We start from the raw sequence: 19,375 nt of genomic DNA on the forward strand, positions 1-19,375 counted from the left end.
TAAGAGAAAACTCTAATAATGGGCAGACTTTGTTTTCCAAGCTTGAAAAAATAGCAGGACTCTCAGTCTTTTCCTTATATGCAGGCAAATACAATCAAACTGCCATCATTACAAACCAAAATGTTACTCCAAAGCCAAATCCCACACACTGTTCCTAATTCTACTTCTATGTGAAAGATTGATTGAAAAATAAAAACACTACATTACTTTTATCAGTAAGGAAGTTAAATTTATTTTGAAAGCCATGAATGTAATACCTGTTCTTTTTCCTACTAAATCTAAAAGACTAGTTTTATATAGTTAACCTTCTTAAGAATGATCGACTTCAGAAAATATGTGGCCACTATAAAAACTTAATATACTATTTATTATCAATGAAACTCAAAGTGATTTCTTAAAATTGTATGACAGAGAGCAAAAACAAGGTATTCTGGAGAGAGAAATTTTGGTACATCCCGTCTACAAAAAAAAGAGTTTTAAATGCCATTTTTTCTCACAAAGTTGATTCATAAAGAAAATTACCAAATAAATATTTTTAAGGTTTAAACACATTATTTATTTACTCACATTATTATTTTTAATTTTCACTTTTTTCCTCATTTAATCTTATATTCTAATGTCATATTGTCACTTAATATTTTATTTTGTCAGTGATTATAGTAATACAAATAAATTTTTTATTTAGTGATGTATGCTCTTCCTATTTAGAGGTATATTACATTAATTTTTTCCAGCCAGATTTATTTCACCATTTTAGAGAAAAAATTAAAAAAATATTAAAATTTTCATTCTAATTTATACGTACGATGTGTTATGTGTCAATGTCAATTTTTCTATCCTTGTTAAAAATTGTCAAAAACAATTTGCTGTCATAAGTTTAAGAATCAATTAAGTGTCAGTTTAGGGTGTTTTCAACTCCACAAATTAACAATGGTCCTAGTGACAATATGAAAGGTCAGTTTTTACAACACAAGTTATAGGTGGAGCATTAATAGAAAATCTATACTACAAAACTAGTTAAAAGAAAATGTTAAGACTACATAGTTCATACACATTTCTGTTTTCCTTTCTTTCCACATAAATGTGCTTTGTAAAATTAATGGAAAAAACTCAATTCATCACCCAGTGTCCATAACACTTCATCTACACTGCTCGTGGATAAATTCAAATTCATCTGTCCCCTTGACTTTACTGGCAAGCGACTTTTGGCAGCTGTGCCTTGTAAAGAACATTTAGCCCTGAGGATATAAACAGGAAGTTACTGAGTCACTAGTATATACTTATTGTAATTTTTTTTTTACCCTAACATTTGATTTGCATCTCAGTAACTTGAAACATCTATTCCATTTCTAGACTCTAAAGCTGAAGATAAATTAGTTCACATCTAAACAGACTTTGAATGCCTACCAACCCAGAAAAGATTAGTTTGCATTTAGTAATTCCAAATGAAGTTGTTGCACTTTGTAGTAAGGTGAAATAAACGGGTTCTGATACTAATATATGTGATGTTTTATATAATGAGTTTAGTCTCATATGTCACCCCAAATGGACTATAAGGTTTAGGCTAACTTAATAATTATAACCTGGTTTATGCTTGCCTGTTAAAACTTATAATCTTTTTATTATTTTTCAAAGGTATAAAATATGAAATAGATGCAGATGAGTGTGCTTCACATCCCTGCAAGAATGGAGCTACTTGCATTGACCAACCTGGTAATTACTTCTGCCGATGTGTGGCTCCATTTAAAGGTAATGAACACCAAGGGAGAAGGAAAAGCAAACATAATTAACTTTGAAAAGCATTTCTGTCTCTTGTCTGAACTCATTTCAGTCTCCTAACAGCATTATTAGTCCTTCATTTTCTTAAAGTCAGCTTTTAAAGTGACCAACCAATTATTCCTTAGGCAGAAACTAGTGAAATGAGCTTTGTTTTTACATCCACTAAAATAGTGCAACTTATTTTTTTATAAGAAGGGCCACAAATACAACCAAATGATACAACAAAAAGTAAGAAATATTTAAGCAGCCTATCATTTTATATTTGAAATGTTTTTTCTTATTCAATTTCTCATAAAATTGTCAAAGATTTATTTATTTTATTTTTTATTTCTAATCTAATTATTTAATTTTTGAATGTTGCTATATTGAGTTTAACATATAGTAAGCCATTAACAGATACTTTTTATTAGGTTTCAAATTTGATGATACTTGTTTAGATATAGTTAAGCAATTATAATTTCTTTTCAAAGACTAAATTATGGTTTGCCTTATCAAATACATATTATGATAAATTATTGTGCAAGCTATTATATAGAAAGCAAATCACAGGATGCTTCCTTGAGCTTTAGTATCTTTTTCTAAGCCATGGCATTTGAAAATTGTTTGTATTAGTCAGGGTTCTCCAGCACAACAGGACCAATAGGAGATTGATAGATGATGATAGATGATAGATAGATAGATAGATAGATAGATAGATAGATAGATAGATAGACAGACAGACAGACAGACATAGATATTTTATATATTTTTGGAAATTTATTATGAGAAATTGGCTCATGTGTTTATGGAGGCTTTCAAGTTCCACAATCTTTCATCTGCAAGCTAGAAACCCAAGAAAATCAATGCTGTAATTCCAGTCTGAAGCTGAAGGCCTGAGAGCAAGAGGAAGCCAATGGTGTAAATCCCAGTTCCAGAACAGCAGAAAACCAATGCTCCAGCTCAAATAGAGAGGCAAGAAGGATACAAATTATCCCTTCTTTCACTTTTTATAAGAGTCAGACTCTCAAATTTGGATGATGCCCAAGGACATTGGGAAGAGCAAGCTACATTATTGAGTCTACTGATTCAAATGCTATACTCCTCAGGAAACAACTTCATAGACACACTCAGAAAGAAGGTTTAATCTTAACACCCAGTGGCACAGTCAAGTTGACTAACAAAATTAATCATCACACTTTTTATCTAAATCTAATAAATTTGGATATTTGAAAAGTGTGACTAATTTTCTTAAAAGTATCTTCTTAAAATTATTATTCAAAACAACATAAGATTACATGTCTATCTTCAAATATTTTGCTTCTATTTAAATTCACTAAGCTATAGATTTCTTATCTGTTCAATGGAGATGAGAATATATCTACCTTATTAAGTTAAATGTAGATTAAATGAGATTTGTCATATAATTACCACATTGCCTGCCAGAAATGAATAATCATCAAGTTTTTAATTTTAATTTTAAATAATTTTCTAACATATATACATAAAATCCATACAATAGACAATGTTTTATAATGTTTGGGTAGGTAGAATGTCAAAACATATTTATTTAATTATACATCTTTAAAGCTACATAAAAAATAGTTTGAGTGATCATAATAAATAAAAAAAATAGATTTTATTTTAAAAATAAAATTTGACTGGTGCCTTGATTTATTTTTCCTTCATGCCATTCTCCAATAAAAGGAACCAAATCTCCTTAGAGATCTAGCTGATTATAAGATATAAAATGTGCAAATGCATATGGAGAATCTTGTAATACCAGAAACCAAGGAATTACTAAAGAAATTAAACCATGAGGGAATCTAAAAGGGACATAAGAACCAATTAAAGGTACTCCCAGTGACCGAAGCTAGAATAATTTGAGCAAGAAAATCAAGTATTTAATTATTGTGTAAAATATAAAAAAAAGTGAGTTCATACTGATAAAAATGAATGAGTGAATAAATAAATAATTAGGGAATAATAGACACATTTTGTGTACAGAATAATTTTAAATAATTTCTTTAGATACTTTGCACTTAAGAGATAGAATGCAATAACTCCCTACTCCTTAACTGTGGGCTACATATAGTGACTGGCTTTCAAAGAGTACAGTATGGAGATAGGGGTTGGGGAAGAGTAACTTTATAAGCTTTTTTAAAAAAAAAATTTAAGAAATATATGCAGTTACTATTTACTACATATGTGAATATGTAAGGTATAGTGCTTTAAGTATTTTAAGAATATATCCTTGTTCAAACATTTTGTTATTTGGAGAGGTTTTATTTCATTTCTAGTTATAACCTATGAAAACATATACTAGAGAAAGAAATTTATTCAAAAAGTAAATGTGATAATATAGTCCATTTATGGAGATAGTAGAAAATAATTAGAAAAATCTTTATATAATTACTTCTGCAAAGCTAAATAATGCAATTTTTATATAGCATAATTACAGATCCTCCACAAATAGCACAGTTTTTAACTATAATTTTATTAATACTACATATCTTTTTTGAAATCTGTAGAATCTTTTTTTTAAAAAAAAGAACAAATAACAAAAAATAAATGTGCCAATATAATTATTTTCCCGTGTGATATTCGTCCACTGGAGTTAGCAAGTAGGTAGTTTTGAATTAGTTTTGGCTCTTTTCCAAGTTCTAGTCTTAGAAACTGAACTTAGCAAATAAACCTCAAAAATGCATTTCCTTCTGGAAGAAAGGACATTATTATTTTGTTTTGTTTTGTTTACTAAGAACTGAATATTTTTTCAACAGTGAACAGAGAATTTTAATAAATACAAGTAGGTTTCCGCCTTCCTTGATGTAATTATTATGATTTGAAGAAAACCTAATGCTTTTCATGTAAGAAATCAAGACATGAACTATATACATTTTTGGATATCATAATTTTCTATTTTAATTAAAATAGATTTTAGTCATTCATAATGAGCATTATTGCCATTACCAGTCTATTATTGGGGGCAATCATTGCTTACTGGGCACTTTCTCCTCTACTAAAGCCCCTATACCCAACACTTCCAAAAAGTAGTTATTAATGTTAATTTATCTTGTTATGCAAAATGTACTAAGTGTAGTATTTTATGTTTCCACATGTGGAATAAACGGGCATAAATAATGCCTCAGTATGTAAATTTTTCCTTCTACTTATGAAAAAAACAAAAAATTATTAATTGTTCAGACACATATACACATACTTACACATATCTGGAATTAAATATACTTACTCATCTTTCCTCCAGAAATAAATTTGATTCTATATGTGGCCATGTTTTTCAAATGCTAGCCATTACTGTTTATTTAAAAAATATAATTAGTGCCAATTAGTAACGTAGCCCTCCTCCAGTCAACAATTATAAATTCTAAACATGTTCATGAAATACAATGGAAGTAAGAAGAGATCAAGATGATAACTATGTATAAAGAAAATGTTACGCCTGACACACTTAGCCAGTGTTCTCATTACCAATTAATCACTTAAAGTATATCTCAGAATTTGATGTGTTTTCTTAGCAGAAGAAGATGACTACAATTCTCAAATTGCCTATAATACATTAGTGATATTTTGACCTATGTTAATGTAATTCTCTGTAGAGAACTATGAAAAGTACAAAATTTTAAGTGTATATTTACTAGTAACTAATAAACTGTTGATGATTTTATAATTCATGAAATAAAACATTTGCATATTTAATTTTATTAAATAAAGGAATTCTGGGAGAAAATGATGTTACATATATCATTGTTGAAGCAATAGTCTTTGTAGTTCTGTCATGTTTTGGTGGTGAAAAATATGTTGTTACCCTTTTCTTCTAAAATGTAAAAGTTTCCAATATCTAATACAAAGAAAACAGGGCTTTGATGTAAATTACTGTTTGGTTCTCAAGAAAATAAGTGCTTAAGCTAATAAGAATGTCATTTTAATAAGGCTATGTATGTGCAAGTAAAATAGAAATACTGTTTGAGCAAATGCCTTATCTGCCATAGCTATAATGACAAATGTCCCTAAATGTGTAGCAATTAAGATAGAAAAGCAGAAATGGTAATTAGCCATTAAACATGTTTGCAAAAGAAAGTAAACAAAGACGAAAGAAAACTTAGCAAAATAAAAATGCTTAAGTGTGTTGAAAATCAGAATAATAATGCTGTTTTCTGGTTAGTACTTTCTGTATGGGAACTTATAATTAGAAAGCTGATTTAAGTACATATTTTTATATGCCTTTGAAGTGAAGAAGACTAGAGTATGAATAATGGAGCAATTAGTTTTTCAGCCTTTACTGGCCATATTTCAATCAGTCTTGGGTTAAGCTACAATGGAGATGCTATAATTAAATGCTCCAGTCTAGTCAATCTATAGCTGTCCTAACCATTCTTGGAGGGCAAAATATTTTGGCTACACTATATAGACAACCACCTTTAATATTTTGAAAAGTTTTTAAAGTCAAGTACATATTGAGCATATTAATAAAAAGTCAATTTGATATAATTCTTTTAATGAAAGTAATAATATGAATATTATTTTGGAGGGGTCAAATAAATTGGATGAACTGTAGAGTTTTGAGTTCATAATAAGAATTCAATAGAAAAATAAAACTATTCATTTAATAGTTGATGATGATTTTGTTTTCCATTTGTTCTGCATTCCAATTAAAACAGGAAGCAGATAATACATATTGATTTGACAATAAGTACTGTGTTCACCTCCTTGGTGATTACACTAATATTTTTCATTCTAGATAAATAAATACTTAGATACTGAGGCCATTTAGACAACATGAGTACAGGGAATCTGAGCAGAGGATAGGTATATATCTTTGTACAGTTTATAAAGGGAATTGTCTTTTTTGCTTCTTTTTAAATTTATTTCTCCATTTTTAGAATTCAGAGGTATTTAATACTGTGGTCAAATATTTCTTTAATTGTATAATTTCATTTGCATTTCTTGTTAATGGGTAATTATATTTGATTGCATATTCTGTGAAATAGCATAACAAGTGAAAAACAATATTGTCACTGACTATAAGTATGAACATAAATTGAATATGCTATAGAGTTTAATCAACAAGACATTGTAGAGTTAGTCCCATCCTGGTAGGTAGCTAAATATGTGCAATGATAGAATGATAGGTCTGACAGATTCAGAGAAATGCTTAACTACAGACTACATTTTATACTAATCACTTTTTATTTGCATTATCAATGGGAAATAATATACCCTGACTCTCTAACAATTAGGGCAATTATAATTAAGTTGAAAATTACAGGGAAGGACTGGCTTGAAATATGTTCATAATAATTTGAACTCTATAAAATCAGAAAATGATGGCACTGCTATTTGTTTGTTTGTTTGTTTGTTTTTTAATTTTATACCTTCCATGGTTTCTAGGGTATTACTCACCTTTAATTTTTGGTATTATTCAGTATCCTGTTCTTTATTTTTTTACCTTTTCATTGAATATGCTTTTCAGTTTGATCAAATCTATCCACGTGAATCAACTACCTCTTTCCCACCATCTGAAGAATGGTCTTTTCCCTTCAAATTGAAAAACTATATGTTGATGATTTTTAAACTGTCATACACAACTAAGAACCATGAATATTCCAGAAAGAAATTTAAAATAAAATAAAAGTGGATGAGCAGAGGAAAAAGGACGCATGGAAATTTGAAAGGTTCAAACATGTTCAGTGTAGCCAAGATTACCCTGAAAGCAATGAGGTTAGAGTATTAATTACAATCCAAATCAGAAATGCGATCTGAGGAATTCCAAGGACAATGGAAAGTCACGAATCTGGGAAAACCATAATCAAATGTACATTTTAAATGACCACTCTACGATATAAGGTACAATTTTATTTATCTATCTATCTATTTATTTATTTATTTATTTATTTATTGTCATTGTTTATTTTCCCTGCTGGATCATCAGTCTTTAACTTTAAATTTAAAATTTATTTATGCTATTTGTACCTAATCATCTTCACTTGGTATTTTGTAAACATTTTTTCCCACCATGGACCCTTTGCCTCCCCGTGGAATTTATAAGGTACATTTTATTTATCTATTTATTTATTTATTTATTTATTTATTTATTTATTTATTTATTTATTTATTTTCTTTTATGGAGGGGTTATATACTGGAAGTAGAGGAAGATTTAACTGTTTGCAATAATCAGCTGTTATTTAGAGATATGGAAACAAGGCTTTGAATAATTAGTGATTTCAGAAGATATTTAGGTAACAAACCAAACAGGTTAGGCTTTTCAGATATTCAGATTTATGAAGTGAGGAAAACAAAAAATCATGCTCAGATTTCCCAGATGTAAAAAGAAGTTATTACTCTGGGGCCACAAGAGTAGAAGAATGTTTAATGAAGAGGGAAATCAGCAGAATTTCAAACATACTGAGTTTGTCAGACTATAAATTATTAAAGCAAAATTCTCCCTTAAGTAATCTTAATATGTGCATGTGGAACAAAGGAGAGAGTCCCAGAAGGAGTATAATTTGCTAAGACATTAGCTAGAAAGAAATATATAGAAATATAAAGAAAATAATGATCAGGATAGCAGCAAGGAAAACTAAAGTCTAAGTAATGGATAGAGACAGTAACACAATCAGAAGCATTAGAAAGAAATGACAAGAGAACAGGTTTCAAGAAAAAAAGGAATAGTAAGAGATTGTCAAATATTGTTAGACTTCAGTATAATTTAGTGTGAAAATGCTCCAAAAATTATTAAACAGAACTTGGTGACCTTCATAAGAAAAGCTTCAGTAGAGTTTAGTTGTTGATAGTGATATTGAATAGAAGGCAGGGAATATATAGATGAAATGAGAAAGTGGAAATAGCAAGACTGGATTACTCCTTGAAAATATTTGACAGATAAGGAAAAAGGAGATATGAGCCTAAAGGGGAGAGTTTGAGACAAGAGAAAGATATTTTCCACTGAAATTTTAAGTGGTTAATATCTTTCATTTGCCCTTCCAGGTCTACTGTATATCCAGGTGTTATACTGCATTATGTATATTTTTCTTCTTTTCTTTTTAGTTTGGAAAGTGAGATCCCAGTATGTAGTAAGAGGAAAGGGGAAGGACACAAGATGTTTGTCCCTTCACTTCTCTTTGTGGATAACCACAGGCTGGTTGTGTCCCTTCACTGATCTCACATCCTCCCTAAGACATTGGTCTTTATACAGTCTCAGGTTCTAGTCCCAGCTCACTCAATCCTTTTGGGCTGAATGGCAGAAAATACTCTTTCTTTTGGTTTCAATAAACCTGTCACACATTTGTAAATAGTCTCTTATTAAAATATCCTCAGATGTCCTATTCAAGTGTGCTATCTCATTCCTGCCAGGATCCAATCACACTTATTAATCTTTGTAGACTCATGCGATGATCTTAGCATAGGAGTAGAATAAATCTACAGGAAAAAGAGAAAATAGTTAACAGAGAGAGGGCAATGGAATGTAGTAAAACAGAGATCTACAAATCTGGTGATAACATTAGCTTTAGAAAGAAAAAGGACAGACCTACCATTATTTTAAAAGAAATTAACTAAATGGAAAGTATAAATGAAGATCTCAATAAGACTTTAGAAATTTAGATAGGAATTGGGGATCTTATCATCTGATGATATCTATTTTCTCTGGAATCCAGAAATGTTATTTTCTGTAAATAACAGGACTAGTAACAGGATTAAGAATTCAAGGAGAGTATAAAATGTTTCACATTTAATTGAATATCCATTTTCCTGCAAAGTTATGATACATTGACTTCTTTTTAAAAGGCTCCTTCTAACTACATTGTTCTATAGGAGCTGCTACTTTGACCAGAGTTGGCATCTGCCTTAAACCAGAGTCAGAAACCATTCTTGGGATTTAAAATGAGGAATTTGAGGAAGTGCTTCTCAGACTCTGTTTAGCATTAAAACCTGAAATGAGAGTTTATAACTATTAGCAGAAAATTTCTCAAATTGGGAGAAAAACAGTTCAAAGAATGATAGAGGCAGAAAGATAATTTGAAGAGCTAAAGAGAGACAAATAGACACAGAGCAGAATTTCAGTTTTCATGTAGCTATGCCAGTCACACATTGCAATTTCTATGGTTTGCTGCTTGAGCCAATATATTTCTCATTGTACCAGTACTGATCCTACTACAGTTCTGTCTCTTTTCTTTAAAACAGACTTCAGTTATAAAAACATAGGCAGTATCAAAAGTTCAGTAGAAGTGTTAACTGAAAAGGAGGCACAGAAAGCAAGAGAGTTGGATTAATCCAGAACTGAGGAAATGCAGAGAAAATGGCATTTGTTTGTGTGAATAAGAAGAGGAATTCTGTCTCACTTCTTGACTTTGAAGTTTCAGTGATACAGAAAAAAATGCTGCCCTGAGGAGGGCTGAAAGCAATAAGATATAACCACCACAGAGAAGGTTTTAATGAGGCAAGACCCAACTTTATTTAGTCTCAAGAAATGCACATAAGTGTAAAGGCATAGATATATTAATATAAACATCAATGCATACCATTTTTAAAAAGCATAAAAATGTAATGAAGCTATATTTATATTAGAAACAATAATATTCAAGACCAAAGTAGAAAGTAAATATCATAATAATAAAAAGTCAATTCATTGGTAACTCTAGCCAACAGCATGTAAAGCAGCAGGATCACCCTGTCAATACAGATCCCTGAGAAATAATAATAGATTGTTGTTGTCTTTATGTGAATAACAATTATGTAACAATTATGTTTTTACATAACTAACAATTAGTTGTTAGTTACATAAAAATAATTGATATAGAAATTAGTATCCAGAAGTGAGGTCCTCTCATAAGTAAAACCTAATATATGTGACATTGGGATGATTTGGGGAAGAAGATGCAAAGACAGTGAGGCAATTTTAATGACATCCAGAAAAACAGTGATTTGATATTAGAGGCAGGAGAAATGAGAATCATGTTAAGTATTGACCAAATACTGGCAAGACTCTTACCTGCATTAATACGGAAAATAGAAAATATACACAATGACCTCAGAGACCTGGCGAAGAAGATTTCAGGACAAAACATCGAAATTACCAAGTAGCTTCATTTAGTGGCCTATGATAAAATAGAAGAGGCAGATGAGCTAATGATGAGATGGTTTTCAACCAGATTTTAGAAATATATTTTTAACCAAGGACTACTGTGTTAGAAAATAAATATAATTGTTATTTTCAAACTCTGCAGCTGGCAAAGAGTTTCAAAATGGACTCAGGGCAATAATCAAATTCAAGATATTACCAGGGAAACTGGGCTTCATGGGAAATATCATGGATGATTGGCTCTTATACTCTTCATTAAAAATGCCACATTCATATACTTTTATTACATTATATTGTTTTAACTTTTCCATTATTAATGTCGTTAATTTCTTATTCTGCCTAATTTATAAATTAAACTTTTTCACAGATATGTATATATAGAAAAAAATCATGTATATAAGGTTTAGTACTATCTGTGGTTTCAGGATCACTGAGGGTCTTGGAACATATACCCCATGGAATAGGGGGGGCTATGGTTGGGTCATTTCAGATATAGAATAGTTAACATGAAGTCATATTGGTGTATGATGGGCCCCTATTTAAATATGACTGTGGTCCTTCTCAAAAGGGAACATCTAGACGCAGGCACACACTGAAGGAGATCGCCATGTGAAAATGAATGTACCTTGTGAAAGGCAATGATTCTGCAAGGCACAGAATACCAAAGATTGTCAGCAAACTACCAGAAAGTGGGAGACAGGCAAAAAACAAATTCTCTTTCAAAATCTTCACCAGAAACCTTCACTGCCAACACTTTAATCTTAGACTTCTGGCCTTCAGAACTATGAGACAATAAATTTCTGCTGTTTAAGCAAGCTAGTTTGTGTTGAAGCCCAAGCAAACTAATACAGGATAGAGGCAAAGAATGTCGTAAAACACTTTATCATAAACAAGAAGCCCCACACAACAAAAAAGTTCTTGGTAAAAATGTCAATATTTTTAATATTGAGGAATCTACTCTTAGAGTATTTCTAGAGAAAAGAACTAGGAACTGCTGGTCACATAAAATCTATGCTCCAAAACTGGCAAAGTAACACTTCTGCAGGATTCCATTTAGCAAATATTTACAGGTTTCATTCATATTTAAGAAGAGGGGTTGTAGTTATTTTTCTCCAGTATCTTCTGCCATCTGGCCACAGATTATTTATATTTCATCTACATGAAAAATACACACTCTTATCAAAGACCATAAAAGTCACCTTTCATCATAGCACCAGGCCTATGTTGAGATTAGAAAATGAAATTTTCTGAAAAATCCTTTTACAAAAGCTGCAAAAGCATAAAAAAACTTAGGATCAAATTAAAATTTAAAAATGTTTACGTAAAAACTATAAAATTTACTGAGAGACATTAGATTTGTAGAGATGGAAAAAATGTAACCTGATCATACATTGGAAGAATGAATGTGATTAAGATGATCTGCAAATTCAGTGTAATGCCTGTTATAATACAAGTAGTGTTTTTTTTTTTCAAAAATTGACAACTTGATTTAAAATATGGATATGTATGAATTTATAATGACAAAAACAATCTTCTGAATAAAAATAAGTCTGCAGAAGTTTAACTATCTGAATTCATAGGTTAATATCAAAAGAATGTTTTGTTGGAAAGGAAGGATGGAAGGAAAGAAGGAAAGAAAAAGTGGGGAGAAAGGGAGAAAAATTGATCAATAGAAGAGTTAGTCAATCAGAAATAGAACCACGGTTATACAATTTGTTTATTTTCAACAATGGATCCAAAGCAATTCAATAGGAAAATGAAAGTCTCTTCAACAGATGGTAATGGAATAAGTAGATATTTATGTGGGAAAAAGTGGCTTTGACTTCTACTTCATACTATATATATATCAAAACATTAATTTTAGATGATCGTTCATCTTTATATAAAAGCTGAAACTATAAAATATTTGGAAGAAAACATGAGAGAAGCTCTTTTTTTGACTGAGACAGAAGCTTTTACTTATTAGAAAAGGCAAAAGGAGCAATAGCCATACAAGAAAGAAAAAGATAATTTAGATTAATCAAATTTAAAATTTTTTCTCACCAAAGACACTATTAAAAAACAAATAGATAAGCATGAGAGAAAATATATGCAAACATCTAACAAATGACTTAAAAGCAGAATAAACACAGAGCATCTATAATTTAATGGTATAAAAATAAAACCAAACACTAAAATAATGTGCAAATGATTGGAATCAACATTCATAAAGGAAAATAAGCCAATAAAAATAGCTTACCATCATTAATCATCAGGATAATGCAAAATAAAGCTAAAAGTGAATACTCTTCCAAAGTGTCTAAAATTTAAAAAGTAAATTGTTGTTGAAAATATGAAGAACTACAACTCATATATATGTTAATGATAGATAAAATTGTTGAGAGAGAATAAAATGAAAAAAAAAAACAGATTACAGTCTGAAAGTTACTTTTTAAATTAAACATATGCCTAATATAAGAGGAGCAAGTGACTCCTAGGTATATAAGGAAGTGAAATGAAAATATTTATCTACGAAAAGCATTTATAGGAATGCTTATAAGAATCTTATCCATAGAGATGAAGTTAGTAATTCTGAAATGACTTTGCTGTGTATTAGAATTTCACAAGTAAGTAAAAAAGTTGTCGATAATGGAAACCAAGCTAGTCATTGTCAGAGAAAAACGTAAGTAAACAAGCGAGAAAGGCAAGAACAAGCCATGTAGTGACGGATTAGTAAGAGATATCTGAATAAAGACTTTTTTTCCTAATAGTATGTTTTAAAGTATTAGGTAAACTTTTGGACTGTGGTCTCTTAATTGAACATTAGATACAGGGAGGCAACACAGCCCCATTTAACAACTTCTGTCTTATTTGTAGTCCATCTTTCTATGCATAAATGTGTTACTACATGTTTACCTTATGTCATGCCCCTATACCTTTGCTCATGAGCGTGAGTCTCGTCAGCCTGGAAACTTTAAACTCTCTTTTACTTTTTCTTTCTTTCTTTCTCTCCCACTCCCCTCACCACTCTGGAGGATGCCTATACTGGAGTCTCAGACTACAGTATTTAACTACCTGAATTAATTATAATTTGCCTAATACTATACTTGTTCCATTTATTAAACCAACAATGGCTAGAGTTAGCTAATGTAAATTAAGTTATATGAGAAAATATATGTTAAGACATTGTGAATTCAATAAGTGAAAAAGTCTTTTTCAATATCTGCAAAGAAAGGCATTAAAGAATTACTAGATGATCCTAGAAAGGTAATGACTGATGAAGAATTAGAGATAGTAATACACAATTGCATAATAAAAATGCATATGACAACTTTGAGTAATTTGGAGACAATTTAACTATCAGAAATGTATATATGGACTGATTTTCAAAATATATCTTGTATGATTGGCTTGTACTAATCTTGAGACACTGTGTTCAAGGGTCACTCACTCCCTATGGTTGTCTTTTATAATGACTCTTCCTTTGTGACTTAGAAGTCTCTTTATAAATGTGTTACTAAATGGGTTGTCTTTTATAATGACTCTTCCTTTGTGACTTAGAAGTCTCTTTATAGAGTTTCATTAAAACACATATTTCACTCATGAAATACATCTGCTATCTTATCTAAAATTCAAGGTAAGTGAATTTTTTCTTTGTATCTGTTTGATACCAAACTTATGTCATGTGCATTTGTGTGCTGAATAAAAAAATTCTTACTTTCTCTAACTTGAAAAACTTACGTTCCCTGATTTTATTTTTTAATATTTTTCTATTTTTTAAGTTATAGTTGATATATATTATATTAGTTTCAAGTATGCAATTAGAGATTTATATAACCCACAAAGTGATCACCCCAATAAGTTTAGTACCGATCTGACACCATACTTTGTTATTACAGTATCACTGACTATATTCCCTATGCTATACATTACATCTCTGACTGCTTTTATAACTGGCAGTTTGCACATCTTAATCTCGTCTTCTTTTTCATTCACTTTCCCAACCCTCCTCTTATCTGACTACCATCAAAATGTTCTCTATATGAGTTTGTGTCTGTTTTGCCTGTTTGCTCATTTTGGTTTTTAGGTTCCACATATAAGTAAAATCACATGGTATTTTTCTTTCTCTGACTTATTTCACTTAGCTTAATACCTTCTAGGTCCATCCATGTTGTTATAGATGGCAAGATTTTGTTCCTTTACGTGGCTGAGTAATAATCCATTTTATCATATGTACCACTTCTTATTTATCCATCCATCTATTGATGAATGCTAAGGTTGCTTCCACATTTTGGCTATTGTAAATAAATTTATAATGGTTAAATAAGAAGACCAGAGTCAAATATTATACATATCTCAATAGGGAAATCATTCAGATTTATACATTCATTAAAACTCATTTGCTTAAAATCAATCTTTTTTGTTGTTGCAGAGATTTTCATAGATATGATATATGGTTTTCTCCTACATTGTTTTAAGTGGGCGATATGTAATTTTTCCATCTTTGGCATATGATGGTTTATATGTTTAATATAATGGATTCCAGATAGCTCGGACCTCTTAAATTTTCTATAGTTGAATATATTTTATCAAGTGTAGATTTTGTGGGTAATGCATATTGATTTTCAATGTTATGATGGCATGAATATATTCTGTAAAGTCTATTAATAATCCTTAAAATATTCAGAAAAGCATTTTTCTTGAATATTTAAAAGTGACATGATATTTCTCAAAATATAGTAGCGTTTTTCATGTATAAGAAGATTTTTGTTACTTAAGAATGAGATATAGGAATTAATCTGCTTCAATTCAATTTTAGGCTTTAACCTAAATTTACTATCTTTAATCATGCTTCTTGATAACTTATGCTGTGAAATTGCTGAAACCAGTAATTTGAATGATAATACTCAAAGAATGCTGAGAGGTATAGCTAACCTTTTTGAAGGTTATTAAAAAAGTCATTTCATAGCACTTTCAGACAAGAGTGAGTGGTAGGTCCTAGAACTTAATATTTGGGATATTTATCAAAAGTCATATATATTGATGCTTGTGTACAATCACAAGAATTAAACAAAGAACATTTTTTAGCAAAAGACATTATTTCAACTGGTAGGCAACTAAGAGATTAAATATAAAACAAAAAGATTTTTAGTTTAAAATTATTTATATAAAATACTTGAAGTTTCTTAGATTAAAAAAAAAGCAGTTTTGGAAAACCGAAGAGCATAAGGAGCAGCACTGCACTGTCATTGAAGTCACAAAATCTGGGCTCTCCTAACTGACACAATTAACCTGTGCCTCAGAATTCTCACCTAAAAAATGGGAATAGTAACAGTACCTACTCATAGATTCTTACTGAGGATAATATGAGTTGACATATATAAATCACTTAAAACAGTACCTAGTGTATTTTAAGTTCTGAGTGATTTTTATTATTATGAATATTATGTAATACATTTGTCACTACATGCCTTACATTGACTCTATGTACCTCATTAGTGCATCAAAACTACCTAACCATACAATCATCAGAAATATTTTTATTTTATTGCTATCTTTATTCTTTATTTACTCTGAGTAGAAGTTTATAGAAACTACAGATTTACATTTATGCCTATTTTCCAAAGTTATAGTTTTGGAAAATGTGATAATGACATTTGGTAGACTAAAGTGTTTGTTTGTTTATTTATTTGTTTGTTTGTTTTTAAAAAGAGGGATGTGGCAATGTGACAACAAGAATCTCTTTCAGTCTTGACTAATGTTTTGTTTATCAAATTTTTAACCTTGCCAATCATTTTCTTTACTTGAGATTGTTTAATTTAATGGACTACTATATATCATATTTTACTCTGAAATTTTAATTTTAATTTAAATGTCTTGTCACAGGAGAAAAAATCTTGAAAACTTTAATCTTAGCAATGGTATTAAGGCATGGGCTTGGGGAAATGACTAGGCACGATTCTAGGCTGAACCTTTAGAATGTGTTCCCAGATGAATGCTCATTTTTCTGCTTATAAAGCAAAAGATTTTATGTTGTTTTAGAGTGATTCCCACCCAGTATTGTGCAATGTGTCATAGCAGTGAGAAGTAGGGCATGGTCGTGCTCCAAGCTTACTTGCTCCTTATTGAACTGCATCTTGACTTTTGGATACTGGAATCAAAATTTACGGTCCTAAAATTATAATTTTTTAGAAAAGCAACTTCCTTTTATATTTGATCTCAGCATACCATTAGAGATCCTGTTGTTGTTGAGGATATAATATAATCTTGACTATGAATGGTACTGTGGTCATTGTTGATATAAGGTAGTTGGTAGTTCTCATGTAAATGCCAATTTCTTTTTTGCTAATAATCTGTGTTTTGAGAAGTTTCTCCTTTGGGGATTGTTTTTTCTACATTCAGTACTGCATGTGGATTTAGTGGGTGTTCACGTGATAATAATCATGGTTTGGAGACAATTCTTTCATTTGTGTATTGTAACAGTTTTTTTTTTCTGGCTTCTATTGAAGTGTCTCATAGTGCTTGGTCTGTTTGCCTTCTAGTTTAAAGTGAAAATATTTTTCTTCTTTACTGACACATTCATAGCCAAAGACCACCAGAAACTCACCTAATTGAGCAAATTGAGTTTCTTGTGTCCATGCAATAAACAATACGCAATGAGTTCTTTTGGTGAGAGAGTTTTATCAAAGGCTTTATGTAGGATTTTAGCTTGTGTTCAGTAAATTTAGAGATAATTTGAAGAAGTTGAATTTGACTCTACATTGAGTGTTATTAGAAATTGTAATATTTTTTTAATTGTTAAGTAGAAGGTGGGAGGAACAGATCAGGTTAAACTGTAATTGGTAAAGAAGCAGCAGAAAAGGCAGGAAGAAGAAGTGTTTCTGATACTGCTGTCCTATGAAATTAGTTATGTTCAACAGAACATTATGGACAGATTGTAGAACCAATTTAGCTCAGCCAATATCAGGCAAGCTGCTTTGTTCTCTCTCAAAATATTTTATTAATATGTATAGGTAATAAAATATTTTTATTTGTTATGTATTTAATAAGGAATAGAAAGAACATACCTAAATATGGATTTTAATACTTTATTCATATTCCTACTTGAAGGTACATTGTTTCTAAAGAATAATGCAAATTCTTTGAGGAGAGTAAATTATAAAGTTAAATTAAAAATAATTGAGTTGATAAGTTTGAATCTGGCCTGAAGAGGCACCCTGTTTTATTAAGTAAAAAATAAATTAAGAAACTCAGGGAACAAAATAAAAAATAAAGAGTAGAACTACATCAAATTAAAAAAACTTCTGTACAGCAAAGAAAATAATCAGCAGAGTCAGCCTAGGGATTGGGAGAAAATATTTGCAAATCATGAATCTGATAATGGGTTAACATTCAGAAGACATAAGGAACCCATGCACTCCTTAGCAAAAACAAAACAAAACAAAACAAAACAAAACAAATAATCCATTTAGAAAATGGGGAAAGAATTAAATCTTTTGCCAAAGAAGACTAGGAATGGCCAATAGATATACATCAAAAGGTATTCATCATCAATAATGATCAAGGAAATGCAAATCAAAATAACAATAAGATGTCACCTCACACCTCTTAAGGTGGTTATGCCAAAAATAAACAAATAAATAATAAATAAATAGATAACAGATAACAAATGTTGGTAAGGACATGGAGGAAATGGAACTCTTTCATATACTGTTGACAGGAATGTAAATTGGTCCAACCTTATGGAAAACAGTATGGAGTTTCCTCAAAAAACTAAAAATAGAATTACCATATGATCCAGCAATTCTTCTTCCAGGTATATACTCAAAAAAAATGAAGTCAGTACTTTAAAGAGAGATCTGCACTCCTATGTTTGTTGCAGCTTATCCACAATAGCCAGGATATGGAAATAACCTGTGTGGATGGACAGATAAGTGGATAAAGAAAATGTGAGATTTTATATATATACATATATATACATATATATATATGTATATATATGTATATATATACACACATATATATATATTCATCTTTATTCTCTAATAATGTTGTAGCTGCCATAACATTGTAACACACAACACATTACATGTTTGTGCTGCCAGTATAAAAATATGGCACATTCAATTATCTACAGTACATAATACTTGATAATAAATGAGTGTGTTACTGGTTTATGTATTTACTATACGATACATTTTTATCATTATTTTAGAGTGTACTTTTTTACTTGTCAAAGAAAAAGTTTGCTGTAAAACAGTATGCTATATGTTATGCCAGCAGGAGCCTCATATATCTTTTGTTTACTGTATCTTGATTGCATCATTTTCTTGTGTGCTTGATTTAATCTCATGTCTGTTCATCATGGTCCCTAAGCGTACAAAATCCACTGCTAATGTTGTCAGGATGAGGCCCCATCAAGGGACTGACCTGTAAATGAAATTAAAAGTGATTAAGAACTACAAAGGTGGAAACTCAGTGATGGTTATTGCTCACTAGTCAAGTATGTCCCATTCCACCATAGCAATGATCTTGAAGAACAA

This window comes from Pteropus alecto, unplaced genomic scaffold, assembly GCF_000325575.1.
Source record: "Pteropus alecto unplaced genomic scaffold, ASM32557v1 scaffold7, whole genome shotgun sequence".
Classification (NCBI taxonomy): Eukaryota; Metazoa; Chordata; class Mammalia; order Chiroptera; family Pteropodidae; genus Pteropus; species Pteropus alecto.